We start from the raw sequence: 19,754 nt of genomic DNA, 5'->3' as shown, positions 1-19,754 counted from the left end.
CCCAGAGTGGTCACTGTTCTCATAACGTGTATTTGCGGCATGCCTACCGTGTGCCAGGCACCGGGCTAGGTGCTGAGACTATAGGGACACGTGGGATGTGTCCTGCCCACGGCGAGCTCGTGGTCACAGGGCCAAGCAGACAGGCCCACCGCCACTACACAAATGCATCCAGCCATCCAGCATGAACAGACAGAGCACTTACTCTGAGCCAGATACTATTTTAAGCACTTTACAGGCTCATTTAATCCTTTCAATAACTCCATGAGGTAAGTGCAATTATTACCAGTCCCACCTTATAGACGAGGGCACTAAAGCAGAGCCAAGATCAAGTAAAACTCACTCGAAATCATCCTCGGTGAGGGACAAACCTCCATGAACATGCGGCTCCGAGGGCCAGCAGGGCAGCCAGAGGTGACCAGGGCCAAAGCCTCCTCTCTCTATTTCCCAGAGCGATGCCCTGGAAATGGGTAAAAGAGATGCCACTAGAAAAGAGAGGCATGGAGGCAGCAGGGCTCTGGGGCTGCAGCCCTCAGACGAGGGCAGCTCCACGTGGTGCTGACTGGGGGCGGGGGGCACAGCCTCAGGGTCAGTCAGAGCAGGTGCCTGGGGAGGCAGAGAGACTTGCTACCCTTCCAGCTCAGCCCCGATGGCATTTCCTCCTCCTCTTCTCTCATGGCGTAAACTCCGCGCTGAGAGTCCTGTGTCCCACACAGGCCACCAGCGCCCCTCCATCCTGTGGCAGTCCCAACCCAGGTTGTGGCTCTGCCTCTGACCAAGCAGGAGGGACCCTTTCCTCCTCCTCTTCTCCCAGCAACTCGGGGTCGGGGGCGGGAGAGGGGCTCTTCTCGAATCTGGCTGAAATGTGAGCTCCATGAGGACAAGGACCTCTGTCTGCTTTGTAAACTGCTGAGAGGCGTGCCTGGACTGTGGCAGGCATTCCATCAGCAGTTGCGGCAGGCATGCGCTGTCATCCCCACCCGATGGTTAAGACAAGTGATGAATATTTACCCCGATTTTACAGCAAGTACATGGCAAGACCCAAGATTGATAGCCAAGACTTTCCAGGTATGACCTGCCAAGTCACCCAATCATTCGACGCTAGTATTTACTGAGCACCTGACATGGGCAAGAAGATGTTCTGAGGACGCAGAAGACCCCCGCGATCGAAACGCTCCTGCGGGCCTACTGCTGACCAGGTGCTGAGGGACACAAAGACATGGCCTCTCTCCAAAGGCTCTCTCCGTATGTGACACGCACATGCATACGCACATATGTTCCCACGGATACACACATATACATAAATGCATATGCAAATATATGCTGTCTGCATACATCATCTATGCAAATACCATGTGTATGCAAATATACACACACATTCTCTGAAGCTACCACCAGGCAGTTCGGGGGAGCCCAACGATTAAAATGGTTAATAAATGCAGCTGGAACCACGACGCACTGAGGCTCCATGGAGGAAGCTGAGGGGGCTCCGAAGAATCCACAACTTCCAATCAAGCCAGAAGGTGCAAAGGCCACCAAAGGGGGCAGGAGTGGCAAAAGGAGATCCAGTCAGGCTCAGGGAACCATTTGCAGAGAATTTTGACTGACCCAAGGTTTTTGGCCCTTGTTTATTTTTACGAAAACTGACACCTCTGCTTTAGACTGTTTGCTATTCTAGCAGAAGTTGTTTCATCTGAAGAACATGTTCCTTTGCAACAAAGAAACATTTTGTTTTGAAAACCACTGCTCACATCCAATGTCCTTACCCTGCAAACGGTCACTGGGCTCGCCGTGGACGCAGAGCAAGCCCGTGGCAGGACGGGATATCAGCAGACGTCACAGGGCTGGATGGGGAGCAGAGGAGAAGGGCTGCTGCCAGGGACTGTGCACTGGCAGGGCCTCGGGGCCCCGACCTGGAAACCCGGGGGTCTCGGGGTCCCTCTCGGCACACGCCCACAACCAGGACGTGGTCTAGGACAGTCGACCCCCTCCGCAGCGGAGAGCTCCCTCCTGCTGGACAGGATGCAGGGCTCTTGCTGCTGGAAGTCGGGAGTTGGTTGTTGATTTTTTTCCTGCTTGGCTTGTTTTGACACGAGGAAGAAGCTAATCCTCCTGGCAAAGGTGGCTCATACAGCAGGGCAGCAGTCCCCTCCCTGAAGCAGTGGGGGCAGCCGGCTCCAACAGCGAGAAACCGGATCTCAGAGTCCGGCTGGTCAGCAGCTGACCTCTCTGCTCTGACCTCTGGTGGCTCCTACACACCCCCCGGGGCCGACTTCCCTGAGGCGTACAAGCTCTGGAGGCAGACGGGTTCAATGTCCACTTCCACCTGTTACTGGCCGAGTGATTTCAGAAAGAGACCATGTCTCTCTGTGACTCAGTTTCCTCAGCTGTCAAACAATCCCACAATTATTCCAGAGTCACGGGGAGGCTTAAATGAGCGAATGCAAAGCAAACACTTAGCACCACACCTGGAACAGAGTAAATACTTGATAAATTTAGCTGTCACTATTACTTTATTTTTTGTAGATAGGCCCTCGTTTTAAAACCCAATCTCTTAGGTGCCAGGCCAGACCAGACTGGATGCTACGGTAACCTGCTGGGGGCTCAGTAAAGACTGGTGCCAGAGATGGCACAGGCACAGTCCTGCAGAGATCCAAAGCCTCCCTCGGGGTCCTGGCTTCCTTCTCAGCATCTCAGGGCTAGAGGCAGGTAGGGAGATACTTCCCGCTTCCCAGCTCTGCCAGGAAAACCTGGGCTCAGAAGCAGGTAAGGACTTTGGCCTCTCCTGCCTCCCGCCCTCTGCCTTGGTTCCTGTGCCTGGTGGTGGGGGCGGGGGGACAGCTGACCGGTACCCAGTCAGAGGATGCATGTTCACACGTTCTGGGATCCTCCACTTATGTCCGGGGGGAAGGCTCCAGGCATCTTCCTTGAGATAAACAGCCTCCAGGCCTCCTGGGTTTAGAGGAGTTAGCTGGATGTTATCATTGAAAACCACTTCTGAATATTTCTTGCAATCTGGGGCCAGCCTTGTGGGTGTATATAAGAAGGTACCAAACTGCTTTTTCAGAGGGGGCGCTGGATGAGAACACGGCCTTTCGTCTGGCCCCAAGGCAGAGCAGTGGCAGCTCAGCATTGGCGTGGAAGCTGCTGGGACGAAGATGGCAGACGCGGTGTCTGCATCCTCAGTCTTCAGCCCAACATCTCCCCAGGTTCTGCAGGAAGGAAGGTCTGAAGGACTCAGGTGAGTCTAAGGACAGCCCCGGTCCAAGTCTTACTTTTTAGATCTCAACCTGTTTGTCCTCACGCTCCAGCATCTAGTGCCAGGCATTGAGGTGCCTTGTTAGCACAGCAGGTAGCGTGTCAGTCTCAGAGTGCCAGGCATGGCTCTCCGCTGGAGCTCAGTGACCAGCAATTACACAAAACTGAGGAAGAGCTGCACTCCCATTTGAGCCAGGTGTGTCTGGCACACGCAAGTCTTTACACATACCAGTGTCCATGATAAAACATATGCCCCTGTGCTCACAGGGTAGCGGGGTGGCCCTATGGATGGGTGGACAGTAATCACACACACACGACTGCAAAGCGACGCTAGACGGAGGGCTTCGATGTGGTTCACTCGAGCTTCCCATGGCCACCTCTCAGTCAACCACATCTTCCGCCTTCCCCGCACATCCTCTGCCTCCTGGACCCGGCTTCCTTGCCGTCCCCAGGCGCGCCCCCACTCTTTCCACCAAGCTCTTTTTCTCACTGCTCATCCATGTGGGGTGCCCGTCCCTCTTCTCTGCACTGTTCCATATTCAGACCCCAACCGTATTTCAAGGCCCCGCTCAAGTTTAAGACGTCCACGGAGTCTGTGCTTCATGCATCCTTCTCTGTTGCTGCTGCTGCTGCACCTGCTGCAAGTCCTAGTGCCTCACCCAGAGCCTGGCACTGAACAGCTCTGGCTGGAGTCCTCACTGTGGCACAGCAGAAACGAATCTGACTAGTATCCATGAGGACGCAGGTTCGATCCACGGCCTTGCTCAGTGGGTTAAGGATCCAGTGTTGCCATGAGCTGTGGTGTAGGTCGCAGACATGGCTTGGATCTGGTGTGGCTGTGGCATAGGCCAGCGGCTGCAGCTCTGATTCAACCCCCGACCTAGGAACCTCCATGTGCCTCAGGTGTGGCCCTAAAAGGACAAAAAGAAAAAAAAAAAAGAAAGAAAGAAAGAAAGAAAAATAGCTCTGGCTGTTTCAGGTGTGCTTCCCTGATCTCATGTTCTGGCCTGTGCTTCTACCACCGCGCTATAGAAACCTTTTTCCAAGGTCAACAATGACGTCAGACAGAGCTGAGTTTGCCTTGTCTCCATCAGTACTTGCCAATTCGTGTTCCTTCCTCAGACCCTATCCTTCCTGACTTGGGTGGCACCCCTCGTAAAAAGCCCTCTCCCGTTTTTAAGTCCATGGCACTTGGCACTTTCCCGAGACCCCTTTCCTGCTCTTTCATGGCTCTGCTCCCACCTGTGCTGCGCCCGGGCCTGGGCTCCCATCTCCCAGCCCCCGTACCCTGGGAGTACCTTCTCATCGCTGCCTTCATCCCTCACCTCACCTGTGGTCCTGAGTCAGCCTGGAACACCTGTTGGACAGCCCATCTGGGGAGCCCACTGTCCGTTTATGTTCACAAAAATTAAAACTCATTCAACCATTATTTGTTGAGCACATAGTAGGGCCAAGATCTACTCTAGTCTTGGTAAGCAAGCCATATGGAAGTGCTTGCCTCAAGTGTCCATCAGTAGACATGACAAATGAAAGGATAAATGAGATGTGGTACATTCACACAACGGGGGAGGTATCCCGGCTCTAGAGGAAGGAAATTCTGACCCATGCTCTAGCATGGAAAAACCTAATGACATTATGTTAAGTGAAGGAAGCCAGCTGCAAAAGGCAAAGGTTGTGTGCCTCTACTTTTATCGAGTGCCTCGAGTAGGAGAAAGCAGACAGGTGTATGCCAGGGACTGGAAGGGGAAGGTGGGGAATTCTTCTGTAGTGGGTACAGTTTCCGTTTTTCAAGGTGAAAAGAATTCTGAAGATGGACGGTCATGATGGTTGCACAAGAATATGAAGGTACTTAAAACCAACGAACCACATACTTAAAAATGGTTAAGATGGTAAATTTTATACTACACATATTTGCCACAGCAAAAAAAAAAAAAAAAAAAAAGGTGTGGGGGGAAGTCCTTGCTCTCTGTGTGCTTTTCTGCACGTTATGCCTCAGTAACAATGAAAAAGGCTCGGTCTTCCTGGAACTTTCATTGTGGACTCGAGACTGCAGTCATTACCCAGGCAGCTTCCTTCCCGCTGTCCTGTCACCGGAACCGCCATCCCCCCAGGCCTCGTACCACTGTCCCTCAATCCCTCCTTCTCCCCCCACATCCAGGGGCTCTCCGTCCTTCTTCTTCAAGGCTTCAGGTCCCTCCTCCTTCCCAGCATCCCTCCATTTGTGATGGAAAACATGCGGAGGCAGGAAGCTGTCTGCAGAGCCTGGTTCCAAGGCTGGCCCTGCCCCTGGCTCCGAGGAACCTCACACTTAAGCTTTCATTTCCTCGCCCGTTCAATGAGGAGTTTGACGCGATGTTCAGGACGGCTCCTTCTGGCTCCAGCACAGGCTGCTCTCTGGCTCACCCCACCCAGCCTGGCCCGAGGTCTGGCGTATTCCTCGCAGGCCCTCAGCGGCCGGAGAAGAAAGGCCTCTTTGAGGAGGAAGCTGGCCGGCCGGGGCGATGGCTCCCTGCAAGCACTCCCTGGCTCTCTTTCCTGCCTGCCTGAACTTTTACTGCTTGCAACCTTGTGACTCCGGATTACCTGACCTTGAATCCTGCCAGCCCTGCATGGCTGCTGGGACCTCTTCTGACCTGACTGCCTGTAACTGGGACAGCCCTGCCTGCTGCCACTGGACCCTGTCCTGCTTCCACAAACCGAGCTGCCCGTGGCCGTGCGACCACGATGCTGAGAGCTGGACTCCGCATTCTCCAGGGTCCCTACTCATGTGCCCGTCTTGGCCCTGGGCTCTGCAGCATCCTCTGAAGGCATCCCTTTTGCCAGCAAGGTTTACACCTGTGATGGAGTCATTCACTCCCCAAATGTCCACCGTGGTGTCTACCTGTGGCAGGCACTGCTCTGGGCAAGAGACAAAGCAGGATGCAGCACGGCTGCTTCTGCCAACAACACAGCCCATCGCCAGAACAAGCTTCCCGACTCAAAAACGATGTCATCCAACTCGTCACTGTCAAACCCTTTCATCTGAGAGGTATTAACTGAGCACCTACTATGCGCCAGGCACCATTCCAGGCATTCTAATAAAATACCGATTTACGAACTGCAATTTTCTAGGCAGTACAACTGATTACAGAGCACGAGCTCTGCAGTCAAAGTCCCAGTTACGTCACCTTTGGTGAGAACAAAACCTCTCTGAGACTCGGTTTCCTCGCTTGAAAATGCGGGTTAATAGCAGTGACTGATTGATAAGCGTGTATGAGGAATAGATGAGACCGTCCATGCAAAAGCTCGAACAGTATGTGGCACGTGGCAAGAACCTGGATATGAACAGGTTTTATTTTTATGCAACTTCAAAGGTGCCAGCACCTAAACACACCAAGAATGTCAAGAGTCCCTGTCTCCCCTCCACACCCGATACCTCAATAGTGCCTTGATACACAAGGAGCGACAGAAGGTAGCCCTGCCTTTGACGTCGCTTCCGAAGAATAAAAGCCCTCTGTGCAAAGTACTGTATGTATTCCCAATGCTTTTATGTGGATTTTACCAAAATCTCAGGGGCATCACTAACGGTATGGGCACCAAAAGCTGTGGAAGGGAAAAAAAAAATCTGTGGCATGCATAGAGTTAACAATATAGGAAGCGCTATCTACAAACCATTAAGAAAAAAGACAGGCAGTTCCAGAGAAAAATGAGTGAAAGTCTTGAGCAGGCACTTCACAAAAGAGGCTACCCAAACGGCCAGGATCGTGGAAAGGCAAAGGTAGATCATAGCACAGGGTTTACTTCATACCCGTGAGAATGAGTCCAATGAAGAAAGAAGGTAGCGGCAAACGCTGGCAAAGGCATGGCGCAACCAGAGCTTTTCCTGATTCGCTCGTGGAAGTGCAACCAGTACTGCTGCTTTGGCGCTCTCTGCTAAAACTACGATCTAGCAGTTCCAGTCCCAGGGACAGAACCAACAGAAACACACACACACCCCCCAATCAGGCATGCATACATACATAAAGACACAGGCGCGTCTGTGCATACATTCACTCACACATATTCATAGGAGCACCGTCTGAAACAGCCAAAATCTGCACACCTTCCAAACATTTAACAACCAAACCACGGATGCTAACTGTGTGCTGTTAATAACACGGAAGACCGCCCGGCCGCCAGGATGGAAAACCACGAGGGCACACAGCACGGATGGACGTCACGGCCACGATGACAAGGGGAAGAGGCCAAACACACAAGAGAACAAACACACTGTGTGATTCCATTTATATAAAGCTGAAACGTAGGCAAAACGCATCTGTAATTTTAGCAGTCAAAAGAGTGGTTACCCTCGGAAGGGCGGTCCGTAACAGGAGAGAAGCCCATGGCATATTCTGGAACGGGGTCTGGTATGTTCTGCTCCTTTGCTTGATGGGGGTGCTGGTTACAGGCTGTGTGCATTCTATGCCCAATACTTAGGATCTGCTCACTTTTCTGTACGTGTGTCCTAATGCCAATTACAATTTTCCTTAAAAAAAAAAAAAAAAAAAACAGCTAGTACCAAAAAAATGAAGAAAAATGGACTTGTACCCAAATGGGGCAGTGCCCCAGCACCAACACATTTCAGTGCCCATGACGTCAGCTCACGAAATCTAAAAGATACAGATACATTTCTGATCACTTTTCTACCGCCTTTTATGACAGAAATGTTAAACACTTCAAACCCGCATTAAACAAACACGTTTGCAAAACTCCAGATTCATCCGTCCAAGCCTCGTGCGCTGAGACTGAGCTCGAAAAGGCGCCTGGCTGTTTTAGAGGCTCGTTGCAGTGGGGAGCACTTTTTACGAGAGACAGGGTTTTTTTAATGAGACAGCAGGGGTGGAGGCCAGGGCTGAAGGGAGTGAGAACCCAGACGACTGAGACGAGAGACAACCCAGCTCCGAACCAGCCGCCCAGGGCTTCGCGTCCGGGGACACGGCTCTGGCCCCGGGAGGCAGGGAGTCTGCGCAGAAGCCAGAGATGAAAGACGTGCTCAGAGCACCTCCGGAGCGTGATGGGAGGAGCGACGTCCCAAGGAGGCTCCGGGACCGAGGCCAAAGCACGCTGGTAGATGACGCGAAGCGACCGCGGGGTTACGGGGAGAGCGGGTGCACGCCCTGACCCAGAGCAGGAAATAGTGGTTGGGTGTGGGCAGACCTGGGTACACAAGGAAGTGACCTCAGCCCCTCACGGAACAAGGGGATGTGACCCTGGGTGTGCTCAGACCGGGGGCTGGACGAGCTCGCCTGGCTTACCCGGAAGCCTCTCTCTCTGCTGGGTGTGCCTCTCTAAACACGCACACGCGTCGGCTGTTCCAGCCGCTCCGTGTTAACCGGCGCTGAGCAGGACTTCGGAGGCTTTCGCTTTCGACGGTCTGGCTGGCGCGCTCCGACGGCGGTCATCTAGAGCCGGGTTCCTGAGCCCCCCATCATCATCCCAGTCCTTCGCGTGAGGTTGGGGGAGGCAGTGAACCTGAGCTCCAAGAATTACCAGGATTTCTCAGACAATCTGTCCCCCAGTGACTTCTACCAACAAAAGGAGGCAGAAAACTCAAAACGAAACCCCCCCAAACAGGTAACCCCCCCACCACGTGTATGTACTCCACTGAGCGGAATTACCCTCCTCACTGTTTGGCTTGGGCTCCCCCAAATGCCTGGAAATGGAGCGGCTGTGTCAGGGGCAGTGGAACACCCCCGAGAAGTGACCCGGGGCAGGGGGAGCATCCGGGCATCTCCCTGGTGGCCTGGTCTCGACCTGGCTGCTGCCCTCCGTCCCACCTCCGCCGCTGCCGCCCCTCCCTCCACCTCTTCTTCCCCCACATGACACCTTCACGCTGACCCCTCACTAAAGAGTCCAGGCAGTGAGGTCCCGTGAGAAGAACCCTGACGCTTGTCCTGCAACGTACAGGCCAGCGGAGTCCAGAACTCCCCTCTCCCTGCACCGTCCAGACTGCGCCAAGAGGTCCTCGCTTTGGGGCATCTCCTTTCCCCGTTCCGGCCTCAAGGCAGCCTTGCCAAGGGCAGGAGGAAGGTGTCGGCAGATGAGCGCTCTCTGGGCTGCTGAGTATCTGACAGCAGGTCGGATGTTTTATCGAGGAAGCCACAGCACGTTCTCCAGGGCAATGAGCATGGGTTTCCTGCGCTTGGGAGAAGTGCAGGTGCAACTTGGTCTGCGAGGCACAGCAGCCGAGGTAGGGACAGGGAGAGTGAAGGAAAACGGCTCCAAGCCGGGCTCCGACCACTCCCCGTGAGGTCTGCACGGACAGCTTTCCCGGTGTGCTTAAGTTCACGGCCGAGCTCCTGCAGGCGCACCCGGGACCCAGCCGCACCAAGCTGCCCAGGTGACCCCTGGAGCAGGTGGGTGCCCAACAGGGGGACCCTACGGGAAATGGGCCAGATGAGGTTTGAGCAGCTCCCTGGAAACAACCTCCTGAACACAAATGACTACAGGGCGCTGCACATGTTGGGGGGCAGGGGCGAAGAGGAAGACAATGGCTAGTGTCATTTCCACAAACGCAGGCGTCAGGATGAAGCGTCCCCTCAAGGCCATTTCTACAGGACTGTCTCCCTAATACAAAACTGCAAGTCGACTAGACGTCAATTACACAAAACGGACTGTCCCCCCCACACCAGTTCAACGTCAGCGCTACCAGCGTTTTAGAAGGGACCAGTCTTTGCGATGGGGAGGCTGCCCTGTATTCTACACGGTATTTACTGTATCCCTGGCCTCCAACAGTGACACCCCACGTGCCTCTCAGCTGTGACAACCAACAGTGTCTCGGGACACCACCAAATGTCCCCTGGGGGCAAAACTGCCCCTGCTCGAGAACCGGGCCTTACAGGAACACATCACGGCAGACAGACAAGACCCCCGCCCTGGCCAAAGTGTAACCATCCACGTCGGAAAGGGCTGAGAAAAGGCAGCCTGGCCATCACTTCCTAGGGCATTAACGCTGCTGGGGCTCCGCCAGGAGGCCACCCCTCTCGGATCTGAGATGCAGGAGGAGACCCAGGAGGGGACGATGTCACCAGCAGACGTCCACTCTCCCAGATACGGTCCACATCGGGGCAGAAGACTCAGCCAAGCAAACGGAGCCCCAAGCCTCAGAGTCGCAAAGCCCACCGCCCAGCCACTCCCTATCAGTTTTCTCTCTGCCACCATGTACTTGGCTGAGCTTCTGGGAGAAGGAACGCACAGCTTAGTGCCTCAGAATCTTGTTCAACGAACCACCCCAGCCCTTTCCTCTCCTCCTCTCGACATCCTTAACCGAAAGGTGTCCTACGGTGCCAGACGCCCCATGGAAAAAATCAACCAAAGCTCAGGTCCTGCTCTCCAGGGCGTCGGGAACGTAGGCTACCCTGGCCGAGAGGCCTAGAAGAATCTGCAGGCCAAGGCGAAGGTAGTGGGGTGAGAACGCCAGACACACGCGGGAGGGGCAGTGGGGGCAGAGCCCGGGGACCTCGCAGGGCAGCAGACACGCTTCCGGGCTTTCAGAAGGAAAGATCCTGTGTAACCACAGACTTGCTCGAGCACAGACGACGCTGGCTGCGGGGCTGACTATAAATCTGGTCCACTTGGGGCTGGGTGTGGCTCACTCCAGGCAGGCCCCCCACCAGCTACAGTTTTGCTAAATTTAGTGCTGTTCCCAGCCACCCAAAGGACTCTGCGCTTCGTGTCGTGTCCATTTCAGGTTCGCCCGGGGACAGGCGGAGCCGAGTGAGCCTTGTGGAGAGGAGATCTGCCCTCGCGTGACCCTCTCCCTTCCCCGCTCGAGGCGGGGGCCCCGGGGAGCAGAAGACGTGAGAAACCCGCCGGAGGTCTCCAGGGCCATGAGGCGTCTCTGCCCCACGGCAGCACTCGGGGTGGAAAGAGGGCTCTGAGGCCTCGTGACCGGCCCTCCCTCTGCCCGGTGCAGCTCACCCAGGCCTCACTCTGGGGTGGTCCCAGATGCTGTGGGGTGAGAGGGGTCCTGCTCCCTCAGATAGGAGGCTGGAGTGGCTCCCCATGGAATGCGGGGGGGGGGGTGATACTCCCTGGGGGAAGGCCCCTCTGCCTTGGAGATAAGAACGTATTCAACCAAATACACAGAGACCCTAAAATGCAGCAGTGGAGATAGCAGTTTCTAAACCTGGCACGTTGAAATCACCTGGGGAACTTCAGCAGCTACTCATGCCTCAGTCCCACCCCCCAGAGCCTGTGATGTAACTGCTCTCAGGCAGTATAACTGGCCCAGGCTCTGGAAATTTTAAAAGATCCCCTGGTGATTTCAGTGTTGAGACAAGTTTGGGAACCAGCGAGGCAAGAGCATGGCCTCTGCCTTCAGGCTGTCCCAGCTGGACTCCTGACCCAAATGGCATCCTTGCTATCTGACCGTGGGCAAGTCACTTCACCTTTCTATGCCTCTGCCTCGTCAGCTGTGAGATGCACACGGTAACAGCCACCGCGGAGCGTTGCTGGGAAGACTTCAGGACACCATCCCGTATGAAGCACACAGAACAGTGGTATGCAGCAAGTGCTCACTATGTGCAGGTATGCAGTAAGTCAGGAATCATTATTATCGTTATAATGACGAACAGGAAGAGGAAAAAAAGAGGGAAGCTGAGATCTGCCACTCTGGTGTCCGAGAAGCAAGCGGCGTCTCCAGGTCTGAAACTGGGGCTCTTTTAAGAAGTGGGAGGGAGGAGAAGGCTCCGGCCACCTGCACTTCCAGGGGGACCACCGCCCTCGCTGCCTCTGTTCCCACCGTTCCTCCCTCCCGCCGCCTTCCATGTCCTCCCCTCTCCCCATCCTTCGAAACCCCACCGCTCAGGCCCAGCTCTCCCTCCCTCCCCAGGTCTCCCGCAGTGCTGCCCCCCAAGTCTATGGCTCTGGAACTTGATAATGCGCTACAGGGAACAGCGACCAGCTGAATGCGTAGGTGTCTGGGATGCACGAGGGCCCTGCTGCATACCAGTCGGGTCTCCTCAAAAAGACAAAGAGCAACTGGGGGGAGGCCCGCGTCCCAGATTGTAAGGTGCACGGGCAATGAGTGCCCCTGTAGCCCCCAGCACCGTGCTGGACACGCGGCTCTTTGATTAACCGGGATGCGCGGAATGGAAACACGTATGGGGCCCGCAGAGCTAGCGGCCCCCCAGCAGGGAGCCAGGCTCGGTGCCCAGAAGAAGCAGCACTACCCCCCAAACCCAGGGAACTCTGGGCTCCCAGCAACATCACCCAAGGAGAGACCACCACCCCACTGCCTCCCCAGAGACGGCACCCACCGACTCCCAGGGCTGTGCGTGTAAGTGCTGACAGCAGAAGGATTGCTTGCCAGGCCCCCTGCTAGTCCCAGGCCCCCGAGGCCACACGTCTGGTCACTCCCGCAATGAAGCCCCCGAACCCCGCAACTCTCTCAACCCAACAACAGCCAGGCAAAGCCCAGCGCGGCCCCAGGCACGTCCAGAGCAGCTGGCCACCCAACAGGCCGTAAGCCTCTTACAGATTACAGGTCCTAATTTAAGCCTCTATTTGAGGTACCGCAAGTGGGTCAGCGCTCGGCAGGCCGGTCAGCGCAGTGACCAGAGGAGAAGAACTCGGATCAAGGAAGAGGCGCCTGGCCTTTGCGGGAAAGAGGGAGCCAGAGAACTACGGAGCTAAGCGGGAACTGGGAGGGGAGCGCTGGCTCACGGCCACCGACCAGGACTCCCCCTCCCAGCCGGTGTCAATTCTAAACTCCCCACCGGATGAACTTGAGAAACAGAACAGGGCACAGTAATAAGCCAAGGACAGCGTTCCTCCCCCTACCCCGCCCTTGGTATGGATCAAGCCAGGAAGTAAGAGAAGAGGCACGGGGCTGGCCATGCTGCCCTCCAGGGGGTCATTCCTGGTGACAGGAGAGGAGAGGCGACCTCTGCCCCCATCCCCAGTGACGTCTGCCTGGCCTCTCTCACCAGCTCTCTGCAGCAGGAAACCCAGGGCACAGGGATGTGGGGGCAGGAGCAGGCGGGCAGCCGCAGACAAACCTCAGATCATGCTGGGAGAGGCTGACTCTGCTGCTCTTTAAAAAAAAAAAAAGCCCTCTCACCACATCTGTCTCCTTAGAGATGGCCTCTGGGGAAGTGGCTAGAACCCCCTGTCTACACTAAGACCAAAGCAATCTTTCCAGCACTTTCTCCAACTTTCTGGACTCCAACTCACTGTAGAAAAGAAAGCCTTCATGGTGGCCCGGCATACCAGCTTGTCCTGAGTCAGGTGCACCTGTGTGCACGTAGATACCACGTCTCTACACTCGTAGATACTTATATATACACATATCTACACGGACAACTGAAAGTTTCATGAAATCATACTCAGCCTTACTACACACGAAGCAATGTAATATTTTTTATCGTAGTCTTTTTTTTCCCATGTTGGTCTCAACCCACTAAATTGATTTCACCACCCATTAGGTGTCTGGACTTGCAGTCCGAACACCACTCTGGGGAAAACAGGAGGGGCCCTTCTCCCTGAAAGAACTTTCAAAACTTACTCAGAGACTGATCCCCCCACAAAGCAAAATCCCACGAGTGGGGGGCCTCATTTGAGGGGAGAAAGAGCCCGCAATGGAACCGCAGGTCCTTCCCTGCCATGTGCATCAGGCAGTGGCTGCTCCCAGACCCCTGGGCAGCCCCCTGGCACACTCTGCCAGGGCTCAAGGGCGCTCCCTTTCCACACCGGTGGTGCCTTCTGGTGCTGGCCAGCATCTAACCCAGCCTGGCGCAGGGCAGATCTTCAGTCCACGTTGTTCCCCGGGACAAAGCATGGCCTCACGGCCCCCAACTTCGCCCATCCATGAAGGAAGCTACCTCTGACACGCAGAGGCAGAAAGGGCTACACCAAGCTGCCCATGATGGGTTTTTAATTCTCCAAACAGTCTATCGGTACGGCAGACACACTACAAACTCCCAGAGGACAGGAAGTTTGGTTTTGTTTTTTAATTTCTTTTTTTTTATTTTTAGGGCCGCATCTGCGGCATATGAAAGTTCCCAGGCTAGGGGACAAATCAGAGCTGCAGCTGAGGCCCATGCCACAGCCACAGCAACACTGGATCTGAACTGAATCTGAAACCTACGCTGCAGCTTGTGGCAAGGCTGAGTCCTTGGCCCGCTGAATGGGGTCAGGGATCAAACCTGCATCCTCAGAGACACTAAGTCAGGTTCTTAACTTGCTGAGCTACAACAGGAACTCCAGAAGTTTGGTCTTTAAAATGTTTATTTATTTATTTTTGGCTGCAACCATGGCATGGGAAATTCCTGGGCCAGGGATGGAACCTGAGCCACAGCAGTGATAGTGACGAATTTTTAACCACTAGGCCACCAGGGAACTCTTTATTTATTTTTTAACAGGTATTATTTACAGGAATTTTTATGATAAGAACAAAACCCATACAATTTTAAAATCAACCCAGTCCTCAGACCAGTGTTTCTGCTTTTCCAAATAGCCCATAAACTTGTACCACATTCCTCCTCCAGGCAGCCTTCCTTGATGAGTCAGGATTGCTAAGGAGCGTTTTGTACCCAATATCTTGGTGATACGAAACTCTGATGAGTCCTTTTTTTTTTTTTTTTTTTTTTGGAAAGCAGTTTGCTAGCTTTTTATTTTGTTATATCTTATTTTATTTCATTTTATTTTGCTTAACCATTCCAAAGGCAATAATTACTCAGTGTTCCCAGAAATGCAACACACTGCCTCTCTCTGTCTGTAACTACTTCTTGGCCGGCTATCTGAGCTAGAAACCATGCCACAGAAAAAAAATTAGCATAAGCGTTCCCTATTTTGAATTAGTGAATTTTTTAAGTTAATTTTTTTTCTAACTTTTCTCAGGTAACTTTTCACCTCCTGCTCAAGAGAGCCAACACTCGCTCTTTCCACATGCACCGGGGGGGGGGGCAGTTCTCCACGGCTTCCCCCCCAGGTCTCCACGGCTTCCCCAAGCCTGTTACTTAGTACTCCTAAAACCCAGAATACCCACAGAGTACACACTGATCTGAGTCAATCCCCAAAGACTCCAGGAAAAAATAAAAAGTGTCTTCTCCCCATTTAAAGAGCTCAATATGCACTGATGGCTCCCCAGCCAGCAGCAGGGTTTCAGAACCTGCGACCTGCGAGTCTTCCGATGGGATCTATGTCCAACCACGTGCTGCTGTGATTGTGTCTTTCCTCAAGAAAGAGGGTATCGTTTCCATGCAATTCCTAATGAGAACTGGAGCAAAAAGAGGTTCAGAACCACCAAAATCAGCGTCCTAGAAGTGGTCCCCCCGCCCCCGCTCCGAGGCTGCCCGCCCTTTGCAGTACGCAGCCCCTCTCCTGCCACACACAGACCCCCTGTGTGATTTTGGTGGTCCAGGGCACACAGACCACCTCTTTGCAACAGACGTTTTCTCCTCTGTCCCTGGTGGTGAAGCCCCACTCCTGCCAAACCCAAATACATATTTTTTTTCTTTTTAGGACCACGCCTGCAGCACAGGGAAGTTCCCAGGCCAGGGGTTGGATCGGAGCTGCAGCTGAGGCCTACGCCACAGCCAAGCCAACACCAGATCTAAGCTGCATCTGTGACCTACACGTCAGCCTGCGGCAATGCTGGATCCTCAACCCACTGAGTGAGGCCAGGGATCAAACCTGCATCCTCATGCATCCTAGTCGGGTTCCTAACCACGGAGCCATAATGGGAACTCCGCCTGGCCATTAACAAATACATATTTGCTGAGCGCCTGATACGGATGCAGTCCTGTGCTAGGCTCCGAGTCAGCCACGAGCAGGACGGATGAGTTCCCCTTCCTCGTGTTCTGAGAGATACCCTCCAATTGCTCCTGGCTAATACGGCAGTTTCTTGGGCTCCGTCTGCATCCCGCCTGCACGTCGTTGCCTTGTATTCGGCATGGACGTCCATCTCCCTCACCAGCCCTGAGCTCCCTGGGGACAGAAGCCAGGTCGCACTCACGCTGCCACAGACCTTCCTCTGCAGGCCCGGCCACGCCATCCAGAAACATGGAGCCTTTCCCACCAGAGGCCCTGTTCAAACGTGCGTCACGAACAGATGATGATGGGCTGGCTAGTGGCTGGCTGGTCTGTGGGCCGCTGTGGACAAGCCTTGCTCAGCGATGCCAGGTCCAGGGCGTGTGGGAGACGGTTTCTGCTGCAGCAGAAAGTACCCAGGGCCTCTGTCCCCGACCAGAGCTTCAGCGCACAGCCCAGCTGCTCATGTTTCCGATGGCGCTTTTGGTCACGGCAGCTGGAAAAACACCACCCAGGGCACCTATCCAGCTGACATACGTTCTGGACTGTCAAAATGGACGGAAAATGTATTTCAACAAGCATTTTCCACATGGAGGAGAGCTGAGGGAAGACATGGCACAGGGCTTCAAAGACATCCCTCCTGTCCCTTTAAGATGGTGCTGGCTACCTCGTCCAGCAACCCCTGCCATCCACGCTCACCTCCAGATCAGCTTCTGATCACAACCATCCACCTCCCAACTCCCAGCATGCTCTGGTGCGAGAGGCTACCACCTTCACCGCCTGTCAGATGCAGAAGAAGGCATCAAGGCTCTTCAAGCATCCGGACTGCAGTGCTGCTTTTCTCACATCATCACTGCTAAAGAACTGCCTCTTGGAGTTCCCTGGTGGCTCAGCAGGTTAAGGATCCAGCATTGCCACTTCTGTGGCACAGGTTCAATCCCTGGGCTACGAACTTCCGCATGCAGAGGCCAAAAAAAGGAGAGAAGAGAGAAATGGCTCTAAAGCCACCAAAGAAGAAAAGAAACCTGGCTTACGGACTGTGATGTCCAATAAATACAATCTTATGGTGTTGGGGTCACCAAATGAATCCATTCCCCAATACTATTCAGTCAACCAACACTGGTGGGAGCCAGCGCCATTTCAGATCATGAGCAACAACGATGAGAAGACCCAACCCTCTGATGGCTGCTCAAGGCAGCGAGGTTAATGCAAACACCAAAAGACGGACGGGGCAGCCCAGCGGTCTGCGTCCTGAGCACAGTTTATGCGCATCCGTTTAAGCAAGCCCGGGATACCCTCCTCAATTCACTAACCGGCAGTCCTCTGTAATGAGACAGGGAGACCCGCAACGCACGGGACACACTGCCCCTGATGCTCTCAGGGTGGAAAGAGTGGCTCAACTTAAACGGAGGTTATACTTCTTTTTAAACCAGAAAACCAAAAGCTGCTGACCTCTTCTACAATAAGAGAATGACAATTAATGACTATTTTTCCAACAAATAAATAATTAATCTGTCCCTTTCGGGTTAAGGTGACAATTTTAAAAATGGGTAAGAAAGCCTCTACTTTTTGAGAGACTTATGTCACAGAAAGAGCATTTCAAACACCAGCGTTGGGAAATCATTTTCACCATATGACAGGATGACGTTACCCAATTCAACAGGAAGATGCAGTCTCGAAACCCTTCTACCTACGCACACACGGAAAGCCGCACATCCAAGCTTGTTTTTAAATCTCTCAGTGGAGTACAAGGCAGGGTTTCAGGGGTCTAAAATCCATTTAAATGATCAGCTGACCCCAGGATAACATCTTCCTAGAAAGGACTCTTTCAAAATACAGTGACTTGGACCAGACCTTCCAACCAACATGTTGCAAAATATGACACCAAGATATTCTGCAACCACAAAGTGTATACAACTGCATGCTTCTTACTAAGAATCATCCTTATTAATTCATTTCATCTAATTCCTCAACATCTATCCATCTCTCTCTCCTACATGCCAGGCACTGTTCCATGCTCCGGAAATAGGGCAGGGAACGAAACGGACAAAGCCCCGGCGGCGCTCACGGAGCTCACATTCCATCCAGTGGGGGGAGATGGACAACACAGGAAGTGAGAGAGCTCTAGAGCATGCGAAGTGCTGACAGTGCTACAGACGGACGAAAACAGGGCAGGGAAGAGACGCAGGAAATGCAACCAAGTGCGCAGGGGGGGTGGGGCACTGGGAAGGTAGCACTTGAGAGTCTGGTCAGGGCCAGCTGGGAAAAGCAGTCCAAGCGGAGGGAACAGGAGGTGTGAAGACTCTGATACAGGAACTGCCTAGTTTACTTGAGGAACAGCAAGGAAACCAGAGCAAAGTGGAAGAAGGGAAGGACACAGAGGCCCCCGGGGGCCACAGAATCCACAGGCCTGCCGTTCATTTCAACACGGCGGCCACCAGGCACACGAGGCCATGGAGCCCATGAAACGTGGCCGATCCAAACTGGGCTGTGCTACGGGGGTGACTCACTACCAAAACCCCACGGAATATACGTCAGAAATGAAGATAATTCTGACGTCCTGGGTTCAAGTAATAAAATTAATTGCACGTATTTCCTTTTCCCTTTAAATTTAGCAGAAAAATGTTGAACTGCATACATGGTACCCCTGTGTGACTCTTCGTGTTTCTACTGGACAGCGTTGATAAGCTCCAGGGTCCTGGGGTCACTCCGAGGACCCCAGCTTTCATGGAGAGTGGAAAGAAGCCGCAGCAGGGTTCTGAGCATGGCAGGCAGGAAGTGACGTATGTCTCATGGGATCCTCTGGCTACTGTGAGGACGAGAGCCTGTAAGGGGCACAGGAATAGCAGGTGAAAGGTGAGGGTGCCTTGGACCAGGGTGACGGCCGTGGAAGCAGTTCTGCTGGTCATACTCTACACATATTTTGCAGGTAGTCAACAAGCTTTGCTGATGGACTGGGTGAAGGACATAAGACAGAGAAGTGAAGCATGGCCATACGTGGTTTGGATGAGCAATGGGAAGACGGCACTCCCATCACCAAGACGGGAGGCTGCGGGAAGAAGCTATCTGTGAGGAAAAATCAGGACTTCAGTTTGGGGCATGAGAAGTATGAAATATCTATTAATCCAGTTGAAACGTCAGGTAGGCTGATGGACACACACAGGACTGTACTTCAGATGAGAGGCTGGGCTTGAGACAGATACCTGGGAGTCATCAGTATATAGATTTTTTTTTTTTTTTTAGCTTTTCATTATGGAAAATTTCAAACATACACAAAACTAGAGAAAATAGTACAATACCCCACCCCCGGGTACCCAACACCCAGCTTCAACCATTATCAACTCATGGTCAATGTTTATCTCTTGGGATTACTCTGAAGCAAATTCTACTTTTTTTTTTTTTTGTCTATTTGCCTTTTCTAAGGTTCCCCCCTCGGCATATGGAGGTTCCCAGGCTAAGGGTCTAATCAGAGCTGTAGCCGCCGGCCTACTCCAGAGCCATAGCAACGCGGGATCTGAGCCATGTCTGCGACCTACACCACAGCTCACGGCAACACCGCATCCTTAACCCACTGAGTGAGGCCAGGGATCGAACCCGAAACCTCATGGTTCCTAGTTGGATTCGTTAACCACTGACCCACGACGGGAACTCCTGAAGCAACTTCTAGACGCATCCACAGGGATGGCATTTAAGCCTGGAGCATGGAGAGGATTGCAAAGAGAAAGAGA

General features: G+C 53.5%; 1 long non-coding RNA gene across 2 annotated transcripts in view; it reads right to left on the bottom strand.

Moving 5' to 3' along the window:
- Nucleotides 1–2,509: 2,509 nt before the first annotated feature.
- LOC110255544 (uncharacterized) overlaps nucleotides 2,510–19,754 on the bottom strand; it is a 26,367-nt gene continuing 9,122 nt past the window's right edge. The window contains exons 3-4 of one of the 2 annotated variants that reach the window (XR_014816641.1): nucleotides 8,529–8,798; nucleotides 2,510–7,759 (exon numbers count right to left, since the gene is read on the bottom strand). This is a non-coding gene — a long non-coding RNA (uncharacterized LOC110255544). Of the gene's footprint in view, nucleotides 7,760–8,528; nucleotides 8,799–14,882; nucleotides 18,852–19,754 lie in introns of those variants that run through there. The other variant, XR_014816642.1, reaches the window with a different exon arrangement.

This window comes from Sus scrofa, chromosome 9 (assembly GCF_054392235.1).
Source record: "Sus scrofa isolate SSC_HxYL_T2T_F1_AM1 chromosome 9, Sscrofa_HxYL_maternal_Yorkshire_Landrace_v2.0, whole genome shotgun sequence".
In the NCBI taxonomy this organism is placed as follows: domain Eukaryota; kingdom Metazoa; phylum Chordata; class Mammalia; order Artiodactyla; family Suidae; genus Sus; species Sus scrofa.
This window is presented reverse-complemented; position numbering and strand designations above follow the sequence as displayed.